Here is a 15687-nt window from a genome sequence, read left to right as displayed (position 1 = left end):
GTGTAAATTGGCCAAAAATCAGCTCTGGGGGCTTCAATAACTCCTGAATTTTCCTACCTCTGTACCTTTGCTTAGGCTGTGCCTTTTGTAATGATATGACTGTACCTTCTCCATAGGTTCCTAATAAAATTTTACTTATTATTAAGATGTAGTTTACAATTAATTTACCTTCTCATATCACCCAAATCAGAATAAACTTAAAGTTTTCTCCCAGCCTTTTTTTTTTTTTAAGATGGAGTTTTGCTCTTGTTACCTAGGCTGGAGTGCAATGGCACGATCTCGGCTCACCACAACCTCCGACTCCTGGGTTCAGGCAATTCTCCTGCCTCAGCTTCCTGAGTAGCTGGGATTACAGGCACGCGCCACCATGCCCAGCTATTTTTTTGTATTTTTAGTAGAGACGGGGTTTCACCATGTTGACCAGGGTGGCCTCGATCCCTTGACCTCGTGATCCACCCGCCTTGGCCTCCCAAAGTGCTGGGATTACAGGCGTGAGCCACTGCGCCTGGCCTTCTCCCAGCTTTATTAGGGCATATTTGACAAAGATTGTTTATATTTATGGCAAACAACTAGATGTTTTGATAAATGTATACATTGTGAAATTATTAATTGAAGCTAATTAACATATCAGTCACCTCACATTCTTAACATTTTTTTGTGGGGAGAGCATTTGAGATCTAATCTCTTAACAACTTTCATGTGTGCAATACGTTATTATTAACTGCAGTCACTATGCTTTACAATAGATCTCCAGAACTTATTTATCCTGTCTAACCAAAACTTTGTACCCTTTATACCCACCAGACCATGCTATATTTAACAAAGGAGACAATATTCATTTATTTTTATTTAGTTAGTTATTTATTTTTTGAGACGGAGTTTCGCTCTTGTTACCCAGGCTGGAGTGCAATGGCGCGATCTTGGCTCACCGCAACCTCCACCTCCTGGGTTCAGGCAATTCTCCTGCCTCAGCCTCCTGAGTAGCTGGGATTACAGGCACGTGCCACCATGCCTAGCTAATTTTTTGTATTTTTAGTAGAGACTGGGTTTCACCATGTTGACCAGGATGGTCTTGATCTCTTGACCTCCTGATCCACCCGCCTTGGCCTCCGAAAGTGCTGGGATTACAGGCTTGAGCCACCGTGCCCGGCCGACAATATTCATTTAGCTGTTAATTCAATAATTAATTAATGTATTCACCGAACAAATATTTTCCAATTGTTTGGAATATGCCAAGCACTAGACTATATGCATTCTACTTCTGAAGGTTCTTTTTTTAACTGTTCAAAGGAAAAAAAAACAAAGCAAAATTGAAGGCTCTAACTCATCCTCCCTTGTTATCTTCCCTGAGCAGGACTAGGTCCATTTTATGACATACACTCTCTGGAACAGGGAAACTCCTGGGGAGAAAAAAACCCCACAAATAACTTGAACCATTTTTTCAATGCCATTTGGACAGAATAAAAACACCTTTTGAGGAGGTAAATTTAAATCATTCAGCTTCCAAAGCACAAACTGTGAGAAACTGAGTAAGACTTACTTCATGTTCTCTTAGTATTTTATTTGTTCTTTATTTGTGTACATCCCAGTCCATAGTAACTTGAGGGAACATTTGAAATATATATGATATAGAAGTGAAAGGCAAAAATAGAACAAGAAAACAGATTAAATAGGCGGTTAAAATTGGAAAAAAAGCTAATTAAAAATACAGGACATACAGGTGAACAAAATTGTTATAACTGAACACTGACTTTGGGATTGAGTTGCCTAATAGACAAAGTGAAAAAGTTTCTTTCCACAATTTTATACCTATAGGAAACTAATGATATCTGAGAAACTCAGTGCAAATAAGATCCCCATAGAATAATTCATCCTTTCTTTTTCTCAGGCGGAAATATGTACCTTTTTTTGGGAGAAGTTTCCCTGGCCATTAAATATATTAAAAAAGTTGAGTACTTTGAAAATAAAACTGGACCAATTATGGTTAACTATTAACCTATTTATATTAAACTATTTAAATCTTTGGATGATTTCTTTTAGTCTGTAAGCATTTAGAAAATACATTTTTATTGGTTTTTGGTTATAATATGAATAGATATTTTAGTAATCCAATATGCAGTTCCTCATTATTTGATATTATACAGTCAGATTTACACAATTTTCATGGTTGTGATGACTAATTTTGGGTATTGACATTACTGAATTACAGGATAATTAGAGAGCTGGTAAAGCATTCTTTCTGGGCATGTCTATAAGTTTCCAGAGGAATTTGATGTGTGAGTTGGTGAACTGAGTGGGCAAGACCCATCCTCATGTGGACAAGCACCGTTAAATTAGCTGGGGGCCCAGATAGGACAAAAAGTCAGAGAACCTCTCCCTTCTCCTCTGGTCCTTGGACATTAGAACTCTAGGTTCTCTGATCTTCAGGTGCTGGGACTTGTGCCAGTTGCTCCCTGGTTCCCAGGCTGTTCAGCCTCAGGCATAAGAGTTACACCATCAACTTCTTGGTTTGGAGGCATTTGGACTTGTACTGAGCCCTGCTACCAGGTTCTCTGGGTCTCCAGCTTGCAGGTGGCCTATCCTCAGCCTCCATAATCCCCTGACTTAATTCTGCTAATACATCCTCTCTCCTCTCATATATTTATCTAACTCTATATCCTATTGGTTCTGTTTCTTTGGAGAGCCCTGACCAATGCAGATTTTAAAATCAAGAATGAGGACTCTTGGCAGCATTCACATGGTGCTAATTTTGCAGGCACACTGAGTGCATGAGCTATGGAGGCAAGCCTGCCTCCCTCTAGATTTCAAAGGATGCTGCAGAGACCTGCCACAGCGGCAGAGCCACTGCAGAGAGTTACACTAGAGGGCAATGCCTAGTGGAGCCATTGAGTAGGTTCCACCTCTGAGATCCCAGAATTGTAGAGCAACCAGCTTACCACACCAGCCTGGGAGGACTGCAGGCTTGAGGCTCCAACCCATGAAAACAGCTGCATGAGTGGAGCCCAGCAAACCAGGGAGATGGGTTGGGGCCAAGGCCTTGGGGAACCAACCCCCACACCAGTGTTCTTAGAAGTCACTACATGGAATCAAAGGAGATTATTTTCAAGACTTAGAATTTAGTGTTGTTTTTCCTGTTGGATTTTGTACTTACTTGGAATCTGTTTCTCCCTTCTTCTTTGCTGTTGCTTTCTCCTGGAATGGGAATCCTGTGCCTGTCTGCCATTTTGGGACGTATCATTGTTGAAGTGAACTTAAATTACCTGACTGAGGTAGTGTTTATCAGTTTTCTCTGTTGTAAAGTTATCCTTTTTTTCTCCATGTTCATTTCCTTTTTCCTTATTGACTTCTCTTTGAAAGGAAGTCAGTATGTGAAGCCCACACAGAAGCCCACGCTGAGAGTGGGGAGTTACGAAGCATCTCCCTGACAAAAGAGTATTTACATAAATTATTTGGAATACTTTCATGTGGGATGTTTGTCTCTTACCTCCCATTTATTCATGTATTCAGTCAATTGCTTATCAATATCAGTTTGAACTCGTGGATATTTACTTTATGCTTCAGGTTATAATCCAGCACTACTCTACTTGTTTTGTTGCTCAATTTTTTTTCAGCTTTGGCCACTGGGAGCACTTTCAGTTGACTCTTGTGTCCCTTTGACATACTCCCATCATTGTGTACATGTGCGTGTGTGTGTATGTGTGTGTATGTGCACATATGCTTCACGCTTTCTTACTTTTTGACACAATAATGTACTCCAGGCTCATGTTGTATTTATCCTGCCCCAGTTCTAGAATCAGCCACTTCTCTAAAGAATACTGTTCCTTTTGTTACAAGTATTAAAAACCCAAATCAAAATGCTAGGTGTGGTTTTTGCTACTGGGTGTCATTAGTTCTAAGCCCTCTCAGCAGATAGAACAAGGATATATGTGTGTATACTAACTCATGTACATATAGGTAACTATAAATGTTTATGTAACCATCTAATCTATGTAAAGCTATCGTAAGTACTGATATCTTCAACTGTAATCCACTAGCACATAAACCATTCTCGCTTCTTCTTATTTTTTGTTTTCTAAATTTATTTTTATTTCATTTTGGTTTATTATATTTACCAGTTTCTGCATTCTTGTTTATTTCCAAACTTGCACTCCAACAGTGAGAAAACTGGGTCGGCCCCCATATCCACTTATTTAATTGTTCAGTGCCACTATGCGTGTATAGCAGTATTAGAATTGCTAACCAGTACTTCTCTGTGAAACAAATGTATTAATTAGAATGCTGTATTTTGGCATAGTTTTTTTCCCCATTAATCTTACAGACGCTGCTCATTTTCAAAGTTTCTTTGGTCAATAATGCACCCCCACCTTTTCCTTTAGTAAGGTTGTTTCATCCACTTGCCATACAGTTAGATTGTCTTGCCATGTTCTATATTTCATCCTGTCATCTCCCAATATCCTAAAGATCTTTAAAAATTTACATCCATGTCCACTCTTTGTGCTGTAAAATTCTGTGTGTTTCCACAAATGCATGGTGTCACATGTCCATCATTACAGTATGAAACAGAATAGTTTCAGCTATAAAAATTCCATTATACTTCATCTATTTAATCCTTCCTACCTCATGCTCCTCCCCAATTCCTCCCCCTTATAGTCTGGCAATCACTTTTAAAAGATACTTTCTATAGATTTTTTAAATGACTTAAACTGCTGTAAATATTTATATATATCTTAAATGTCTAGAAGTGTGATTGCCAGATTTCATAGTAAGATTACATTTAGCTTTGTGGGAAACTGACACACTGTCTTCCAAAACAGATGCAGTATTTTGAATAGTGCATGAGTGCATGAGAGTTCCTGTTGCTCTGCCTCCATGACAGGAATTTGTATTGTCATTTCGTTTTGGATTTTAGCCATTCTAATAGGTGTGCAGGGTATGCATGGTTTCTGACTAGAAGTCTAAGGTAATTCTTATTCTTGTTCTTCTATAGGTAAGGTATTTATCCTCTCTTCTAGGTTCTTTCAAGATTTTCTCTTTGTCTTTGGTTTTCCGAAGTTGAATGTGATATATCTAGGTATACTGAAGTTTTATTTGTTTGTTGCCTTAGTATTTATCCTGGTCGGTGTTTTTGAGCTTCCTAGATCTGTGGCTTTCTGTCTGTCACGAATTTTGCAAAGTTCTCAGCCATTATTACTTACACACTTCATTCACTCTCTTCTTTCTTCTTCTGCTATTCCAATCCATTTGTTATACATTTTGAGATTTTCCACAGTTTTTGGATAGTCTGTTATATGGTTTCTTCATTATTTTTAATTTTGTTCCTTTTGTCTTGCCTTTCAGTTTAGGAAGTTTCTGTTATCATGTCTTCAAGCTCACTGATGCTTTCCTTGGCTGTGGTTAGTCCTGTAAAATGCTCATCAAAAACATTCATCTTTTCTGTTGTAATTTTTAAAAATTTTACCATTTTCATTTGATTCCTTCCTAGAATTTTCATCTTTTTACTTACATTGTCCATTTTTTTCCTTAACAATGTTATTTTAAACAAAATTTTTAATGTACAATGCAGTTTAACTGCAGGCACGGTGTGACCTACCTGTTTTGGCATATTGCTTACTTTTGCCATTAGCGCCCTTAACATTAAATCATAGTTATTTTAAATTCCTTATCTGGTAATTCCAAAATCTATGTTATATCTGAGTCTTCTGATGCTTGCTTTGCCTATTCATACTGTGTTTTTTCATAGAATGCTTTGTAGTATTTTGTTGAATAGAAATATGATGTATTGAGTGGTAGGAATGGAGGTAAATACTGCACTTTTACTCTGAGTAGTTTATATAAATCTGGCCAGGACTTGTGCCATGTTTAATGTCTGCTATGGTAGTAGGTGCCAGAGGCTTTAAATTCCTTTATTATCCGAATTTTTGTTTGTCTTGTTGACTTTGGGCCTCCCTATGTACTTCTTCTAGGGGAAAATCTGAGTCTTGCGGTTGTTTCAGTTTGAATCTTCTGTTATACTGGAGCCCTACTGCAGTGGTAGTAAGCTATGAGAGAGGGAATATATTTTATAATCTGATGATTAAATTTCAGCTTTTGGTGGGCCTGAGTTCCTGTGCTCTGACCTGAATAAATGTTTCTTAGCCTTTTTACTTCCCTTAGGTGAGACAGTAATGCCAAAAAGGGCTAGAGTAGGAGAAATGCCTTACTCCAAATAAGCAAATATATTTGTAAACAAATAGTTATTATTTGAAACATATTAAATTCTTACTAAAGAGGAATAAATTTTCTAGCAAATACTAAACTGTTTGAAACTACCCAACTGTTGTTGGCTCCTGCTTTCAACCTTCTCCCCGTGGTTTTTAATAAAGGACAGAAAGGTGAGGGCAAATTTTGGGGCTACTCAGGGTTTGTTTGGCTTGGTGTTGACTCCTTTTCCTTGGTTGAGACACTCTGGTATAACAAAAAGATCAACAGAATGCTTTGTGTAGGTCCTAATGTTATCCTAGAGTAAACCTGAAGATAGGATATGTCAACTGATATGCCCCAAACTACATGGTTAATCTATGGCGCAGTAAACTCCAAGTTTTAAAATTCCAGCTAGGACGATCAGCCATCTGGTTTGCAGGCGACTGAGGGTTTTCCTGGGACACAGGTTCTTAAAGCAGGAAGGCCCCAGGAAAACCAGGAAATGCCAGTTACCATCAAGGGAAATTAAAAACTCTTATTTGAAACCAATTTAAAAAGATAATACAAGTGATGAATTTTCCCCTTTGCACTTATTATCTGTGTGCTGATAATAAAACTTGCTTAGAGCATGCTTATAGATGTAACATGGCAGATTACAGGAGAATCAGTTTCCTGGCAAATAGTTTATACATTACTTCGTTACTCGTATCAGAGTCATCTGAGATTTCTATCTGTCTGACTAAACAATAAAACAGACAGAAGCTTCTCTTTTCATGGGAGCTGCAGAAATGCTAAGCCTATCTGCCTACTGGCAACCTACGCTTGGGTGGGAGTTTGATGGCAGCTCTGAGTAAATCTTTCTCTACTTGAGATTTTAGCACCAGAATCAGGAGTGGGAGGAAACAGGATGGGGCTGAAGGGGAAGATATTTGCACAGCCAGACTTGGGAACAGCTCATCCTGTCTCTACTGTAACCTCCACTGCAACTGGATTGTGTTTTCCTGAATGTAGTAATGGATTAAGGTCACTGACATGTTCTGGTAGCACCAAAGTCCAGTTGATCATCAAAATGCTTATATTCCCAGCACCCTGAAGAGGGGTCTGGGAGTGGAATTAAGGGTAGAGTTTCTAGTTGTCCTAAGCTGGTTATGTGAACCAGGTGCCCTGATCTGAGACACCATCACAACTACCACCGTGGACCCGTGTGCCCCAATTCTTACAACTGGGATTAAAGCCTCAATCTCAATACTCAGTTACAGTCATTGTAATCACCTTGTCTCTTACTTTCCTCCAACCTGGGACTGAGGCACAGTGTTTTCCTAGACAGTTCCCTTTTCCAAGGACAAAAATCTTGCCAGCAACCCCCACAAAATTGCTTAGGACCTTGTGTACGAAGACTGATACTACCTATCACTTGTAGACTGCAGCCTGAAATTCACCATCTCTTTGAGCCCTTGTGGTCACAGACAATCTGCTTTAAATCTAGTTGGAGATGAGTCTATCTCTTAGGCACTGTTTTGTACCTTGCCTGCTGAAATTGCAATGTTTGAAACTTCCTTCCCACTCTCCTAGTCAGAAGGTCAGGTTTGTGTCAGGCTAAACCTGGACAGGTGCTACATGGGTGAGTGCACTGTCTGGGAAACTAGAGCACAGAAGAATGAAGTGGTGTCCTGGAATTCTGTCAAAGGTTGGTTACTTGGGCATCAATCCAAGGGCTTTAATGGAGAATCTGACCCAACAGATGGAGGCAAAATGGGAGCCAGGGAATCAGGGAAGTGTTGGTAATAGGACTAGTGGATCTGCCAAATGAGAGACAACTAGGAGGAATTGTGGAAGGGTTGGGGAGCAGACAGGCACTAAAGTTTTGATCCTGGGATGGCTCAGACTCGAGGGGCATGTGGAATTTAGTTAAAGGGGATGTAATGAAATGACCACTGACCTGACCTAATAGGCACGTCTATTGCCATATCTTGCATGTTTGTGGCAAATAGTCTTACCTGAGGGAATAGCAGCATCTCCCCAGCAATTACAAAATAGTGATTTTAATATTCTCTTTGTAACCTGCCAATACTCTGATCTTTGTTTCATCTAAATAGAGTTCTATTTTTGGCCTCTATCTATGCGGATTTGAAATCTTTAGGGAGTACCTATTTAGATAAATTTTTCCTCTGAGGGTAGATTCTGAGTAATTATTTAATGATCATGCAACTGACAGTGAGAAATATTCTAAAATAATAGTTGCCATGTTAGAAAAAGAGAAACTGAGACTGCCTTAGGCAAGAACCCCTGAGATTTCATCTTTTTACTTTTTGATGCTATAGTAACCATGGAAAATTTTGCTTGAATATTTTCCATCCTTGGAAAAGGAGTTTCCAACTTTTTAGGAGGTAAAGTAGAGCCTTTGCCTCACAGCCATTAGAGTTTGGGGGAGGTATTTGTTGATAAGAAAATTTTTTACTAAAAGATCATGTATCTTGTGGCAACCTCTGTTCAGATGAAAATGTCACAAGGGTGTGCCTCTGGGGTGTGTGTTTGTTGGGGGAGAAAGTCTGGCCGAAGACTTTTCCCCAGTGAGCCATAATTTTAGGGACTAATCTCTCCCACTTTGGAGAGAATATTCTGCTTATGTGGTCCCTGTTATTTTGAAAAAATTCCTCTGGGAGTCTCTGCTATACCAGAGGAAGGAAGCTCTGATACAACACCTTCATTTATTGTTTAGAACTTTGCTAAAAAGTACCAAAGCATGGCCAGGCATGGTGGCTCATGCCTGTAATCCCAGCATTTTGGGAGGCTGAGGTGGGCAGATCACGAGTTCAGGAGTTTGAGACCTGCCTGGCGAACACGGTGAAATCCCGCCTCTACTAAAGATACAAAAAATTAGCCAGGCATGGTGGCAAGCGCCTATAATCCTAGCTACTTGGGATGCTGAGGCAGGAGAATTGCTTGAACTAGGGAGGCAGAGGTTGCAGTGAGCCAAGATGGCACCATTGTACTCCAGTCTGGGCTGCAGGGCGAGACTTTGTCTCAAACAAACAAACAAACAACAAAAACAAACAAAAATAAAGTACCAAAGCATAGATTTTCAAAGTTCTCTCGTTCAGAAACCCATTTTTTTGTTCTGAGATGCCGTTAATATGTTAACATAAACTTAAGTCTTTTATGTGAAGGTCTTCTTAACTGACTTGGGGAATATGGAAAATGGGATAGTGTTTATGAACGTTGTTTTGATGACTTAGGGGTGACGATCATATCTGGGCACTTCTGGGAACTGTTGTCAAGGCTCAGTACCTTGCCTCCCTTCCTGTCATTTTAATTTATTTTTGAAAACAAATAAAATAATTATTTAGATAAAGGAATTTAATTTCATTTTAAAATACATTATCGCATAACTAAGAGTTAATAGAATGAATCTAATTAGTCATTTTGAAAGGGAGCTAACATCCCCTACAAAAATTATGCCAGTGCACACTTATATGGTGTTTATGTTGAGCTTGGTGCTGGTCTGAGCACTTTACATGTGTTTACTCATCTAATTTTTACAACAGTCATATGAAATAGTTGCTCTTATTATTCTAACATCACAGATGAGGGAACTGAGGCTTGGAGGAGTTAAGCAGGGTTGGAGGTTGCACATGCAGAGCTGACACCAGCCCATAGGGTCTTACTCTGTAAGCCTTTAGACGGTGTTAGAGGAACAAAATTGTCATTGGATCACAATGAGCTCAGGCCTTGATACTCTGATTTGTGTAAATCAACTCTGCATTTCCTCTGCACGTTTAAAGTCACGTGATCAATCTTGGACAGGTTGTCTGTTAAAATCCACACCAGTGGGAGTCATTAAAACAAATGACATTAGGATGATGACATTTACTGACTAAATATGCTTGGGGCTTTAATAGCGCCAGTTTTGTTTAGTTCCCATCAACTTCTTGATCATGTGAATGTGCTTTTGTCAATCATTTTTGCACTTATTTTCCTCGGTGACTCTGATTACCTCTTTGTTAATCAGCTTCTCGTATTCACATGACCTTAACAGAGTGCTGACGCTTGCAGCTGCAAGAACAGAATGTGCTTCTAAATTATAATTCACCCAACCCTGGACGCTGAATCTTCTCTTTTTCCTGTCAACAGTTTGTCCCCTCTACAAAGGCCCTGGTGTTTATTCTTCACTGGCACGTGCCCTTTGCCACCTGAAATACATTGCTGGCCTTTTCACACTGTCTTCTTTCAACTTTAAGATCTTTCCTGTTTGTCCTTTCTGCCTGTCCTTTGTTATTACTTATCACATTTCTCCTGGTCACCTTCACCTTTTCTTTGTTTGGGTCTCCTTCCTTATTTCTGGGCATCTTTCTTTCCATAAGACTTTCTTCATGCATCCTACTTAGGAACTAATCTGCCACCTTTTCTTTTGTTAAAGTAAATTCTTAACCTTTTGAAAAATCCCATTCACTAAAATAAGCTCATGAGTATTAATGTTTCCAAACGTTTAGGCCTTTCCTTTTCTTACTCTTCTCTTCAAAATACCCAGCCTATTAAGAAGGGAGGCATTTCCAATATTATAAAAATAATAGCTAACATTATCTGTGCCAGATGTAGTAGTTCACAAGAGTCTTTACAACTCTGTGGGGTAAGTGTCATTATTATCTTCACTTTACAGATGAGAAAGCTGAAGACCAGAGAGGGAAAGTAACTTGCTCAAGCCACACAAAATAGTTGAGTGGTGGAGCTAGGTTCTGAACATGGGTAAGGTGATTCCAAAGTCCATGATTTTAACCCTTGCACTCTACTGCTCTTTAAAGATAGTAATCTGGCTACATAGCCTCTGTCATTTCATTGCAATAAATATTTGAGTCTCCACATCTCTTACGTAGATTGATCTGTATTGCCAAGTATGGAATTTTCTGCTTCTAAATAATGAAGAGGCCTCTCAGCCATTGAGTTTCCTAGTGATAGTTTCTGTGCAATGTACTAACTTGCCCTTTATTTTGAGGGGAATGTTCCAACATGCCTGAGACCAGTGAGCTCCAAAGAACTTCATGAGTAGAGCAGGCTCCAATATCTTTATCATGTTTATTTCCCTCACCCTGGGGAGTATGTTTCTTATTAAGACATCTAGAATACTTGCCACTTTTTACTCATTGGGTCCAATTTATATGATGTCATCAATAGAGTATGTGATTTTCTGCAGAGTGTAAAGATTGTTGATGCCCCTTCATATTGTGACAGAGGGTGTAGTTCTGCAGCAATACCATTAATGTTTACTTGTCCACATCAAGTGAATGCAAAGTGCTTCTGATCTCCTATCCTGATGGATATTGACGAGAACACATTTACCAAATCAATAGGCACACTTGACATCCTTGAGACTTCATTCACATGCTTTAGTGAAAATGCCAAATCTGGTATGGAAGCTGTGACTAGGGCTGGCGCTGGTTATGTTTGTGTTAGTCCACTGTCATTTGTCAGGATCCACCTGTTTTTTCCACAGGCCAACCTAATGAATTAAACGGGTATAAACAGGGACCACCGCTTTCGTGTCCTTCAAGCCTTTTACTGTGGCAGTAGCCCATTCTCCTCAGATTTTGTTTTGATTCACTATTTCAACTAAATGACTTCTGATATCAAACACTCAGAGAGTCTCTGTATTTTAATGGAAAATTGCTTAAGTACTAAATTAGTATTTAAAGACTGAACAGAAGATGTCAAATTTATACATTCTTTAAACAAATTGTTTTTGTATACCTATTAAGGCCTGGTGAAGAATTTTAAGAATTAACAATACTTAGAGGTAAGAGATCAATGAAAAATAGAAGATATAAACAGAGACCAAGCAAATATATTACTATTCCTACTATTATTATAATGATCATGTTTAACATTAATGAGCGCTTATTATGGGCTATGCACTTTATTTACATTTTCTCAATTAATCTTTACTTAATCCACTGAATTGAATTCCATTACAGATCTCAGTTTACAACCAAGAATACTGAAGAAATGTTAAGTAACTTCTTCTAATTTAAATCCATTTACTGGTGCCAACGGGGTTCAAATGCTGTAAACTGAGAGCTGTGACTCCATGCTCACTACATCTCTATTGATGTGTTCTGTTGGAGACTAGTAATCTAAGTTTGTGGTGACTGGAGTGGGAAGGTGGGTTATTAAATGAGGGAAGAAGAAAGATGTAGAAACACATGTTAATACAGCCCCTTGAATGCCTGGGGAAATAGGCAATTAGCCTCCACCTGAAGGCTGTAAATGAGGAGTGAATAATTTTAGTGTTGAACCTGCTGAAGAAGATAAAGGCATAAGAGGAATTTGGTTACTAGAATTCCCATGTCCTACAAGTGATGTCAACATAACAATATTTTGTACACTTTGTAGATATGGTGCAAAGAAATAAAAGGTATTTATGAGGATAACCTCTTAAGAAGGCAGAGAAGGCTTATTACCATCTCTTTTTTCTGTTAGGTATGTTATAATCCCTCTGTTCCTTGCCCATGCTACAAATTAATAATCTAACAGGGTTTTAACTTAATGCTTACTTGTTCAACAATATGGTACCATTTTTCTTTTGAAATAGGGATGGTTGAGGTGGTGTTTAAATGCAAACGCACTGGTTAAAAATGTGGTTTTTCACATAATATAAACATATGCTACTGTTCTCTTTTTATAAAAATAATTTTAAGAAGGCTACTTTAAATAACAATAATGGAAATTAAATATATTACCCACAAACACCATGAAATACATTGCTTAATATTTTACTCCCTTCCAGTTCTTGTTAATATGTACATTATTTCTACATAATTATAATCAAAGGAGAAATACAATTTTGTTTTCTTTTTTCATCAACCTCTGAGCAATTTCTCATATAGCTATTTAGTTTTTTAAATTAACATTTTAATGGCCGTATTAACTCCATAGAATTACTGTAGCAAAATGCATTTAACCATTTTCATATCATTGAACGTTTAGTTTTTTCAAATTTAAAAAAAAAATGTATTTTTTGAGTATGTAGTAGCTCTATATATTTATAGGGTACATAAGATATTTTGATACAGGCATGCAATGCATAATAATCACATTAGGGTAAATGGAGTATCCATTACCTCAAGCATTTATCCTCTGTGTTAGAAACAATTCAATCATACTCTTTTAGTTATTTTAAAATGTATAACTAAATAAATTATTATTGACTATAATCACCCTGTTGTGCTACCAAATACTAGTTCTTATTCATTCAATTTTTTTTGTACACTTTAACCACCTCTACTTCCTCCCCAGCCCCACTACCCTTCCTAGCTGCTGGAAACACCCTTCCACTCTTTATCTCCATGAGTTCCATTGTTTTGATTTTTAGCCCCCACAAATCAGTGATAACATGCGAGGTTTGTCTTTCTGTGCCTGGCTTATTTCACTTAACATCTCCAGTTCCAACCATGTTGTGACAAATGACTGAATCTCATTCTTCTTGTGACTAAATAGTACTTCCCTGTGTATAGGTATCACACTTTCTTTATCCATTCTTCGTTGGTGGACACTTAGGTTGCTTCCACATCTTGGAAGCTGTGAATAGTGCTGCAATGAACATGGGAGTGCAGTTATCACTTCAATATACTGATTTCTTTTCTTTGGGATATATACCTAGCAGTGGGATTGCTGGACCATATGGTAGCTTTATTTTTAGTTTTTTGAGGGACCTCCTAATTGTTCCCCATAGCGGTTGTACTAATTTACATTTCTGTCAACAGTGTATGAGGGTTCCCTTTTCTCCACATTCTCATCAGCATTTGTTATTGCCTGTCTTTTGGATATAAGCCATTTTAACCTAGTTGAGATGATATCTCATTGTAGTTTTGATTTGCATTTCTCCGATAATCAATGATGTTGAGCATCTTTTCCTATGCCTGTTTGTCATTTACATGTCTTCTTTTGAGAAATGTCTATTCAGATTTTTTGCCCATTTTAAAAATTGAATTATTAGATTTTTTTCCCTATAGAGTTGTTTGAGCTCCTTATATATTCTGGTTATTAATCCCTTGTTATATGGGTAGTTTGCAACTATCTTCTCCCATTCTGTGCTTTGTCTCTTTAGTTTGTTTATCCTTTGCTGTGAAGGTGTTTTTTAACTTGATGTGATCCAGTTTGTCTATTTTTGCTTTGGTTGCTTGTGCTTGTGGGGTATTACCCAAGAAATCTTTCCCTGCTCCAATGTCCTGAGGAGTTTCTCCAATGTTTTCTTATAGTAGTTTCATAGTTTGAAGCCTTAGATTTAAGTCTTTAATCCATTTTAATTTGATTTTTATATATGGTGAGAGATAGAGGTCTAGTTTTATTCTATTGCATATAGTTATCCAGTTTTCTTAGCACCATTTGTTGAAGAGAATATTTCTCCCAAATACATGTTCTTGACATCTTTGTCAAAGATGAGTTCACCGTAGATGTACAGATTTGTTTTTGTGTTCTCTATTCTGTTACATTGGTCTGTTTTTATGCCAGTACCATGTTTTGGTTACTATAGCTCGATATATAATTTGAAGTCAGGTAATGTGATTCTGCTATTCTTTTTGCTTAGCATAGATTTGGCTATCTGGGTTTTTTGTGGTTTCATATAAATTTTAGGATTGTTTTTTCTATTTCTGTGAAGAATGTCATTGGCGATTTGATAAGGATTGCATTAAATCTGCAGATTGCTTTGGGTATTATGGACATTTTAACAATATTGGTTCTTCTAATCCATGAACATGGAACATCTTTCTATTTTTTGTGTCCCTTCAATTTCTTTCATCAATGTTTTGTACTTTTCATTGTAGAGATCTTTCATCTCTGGCTAATTCCTAGGCAGTTTTTAAAAAATTTGTATATTATAAATGGGATTACTTTCTTGGTTTATTTTTCATACTCTCCACTGTTGGCATATAGAAATGCTACTGATTTTTGTATGTTGATTTTATATTTTACAACTTTACTAAATTTATTAGTTCTAATAGTGTTTTGGTAAAGTTTTCAGGTTTTCACAAATATAAGATCATTGTGTCTAGTTTTTTACCTGCATAAATAATGAACAACAAGCAAATGGAATTTGAAGTCTGAATGCTCCGAGTTTGAGTCCTGACTTTGCTATTTACTAGGCCTGGAATGCTGGGTCAGGTACTTAGGTTCAGTAGCCAACAGTATAATGTACTCACAGGTGTCTGTTATGTTAGAAGCCATGCTTGGTGATGGGTACATAGTGGAGCACAAGAAAGATGTGGTTCTTGTTCTGCTCAAATATGTAGGTAATAGGTTAGTACAGTCTAAAGTGATGATAACAATGACATCTATCTCTCATGATTCTTGTGAGAAGTAAAGGAAATAACAACTAAAGTGCTTAGCATAGTGCCTGACACAGTGTTTATATTACTTTTATTACTATAAGTATTACTATCACTATAGTGCTCTTATTACTATATTATTTATGCTTAATACTTTCTTCAAAACTACTGGTTTTCAAATATTATGAAC

General features: G+C 37.6%; 1 long non-coding RNA gene across 1 annotated transcript in view; it reads left to right on the top strand.

Annotated features, from left to right (window-relative positions):
* The window catches only part of LOC144577060 (uncharacterized), a 96721-nt gene that overhangs the window by 63892 nt on the left and 17142 nt on the right, over window positions 1–15687 (top strand). The gene's annotated exons all lie outside the window — the stretch shown is intronic.

Source organism: Callithrix jacchus, chromosome 7 (assembly GCF_049354715.1).
Source record: "Callithrix jacchus isolate 240 chromosome 7, calJac240_pri, whole genome shotgun sequence".
Lineage (NCBI taxonomy): Eukaryota > Metazoa > Chordata > Mammalia > Primates > Cebidae > Callithrix > Callithrix jacchus.
This window is presented reverse-complemented; position numbering and strand designations above follow the sequence as displayed.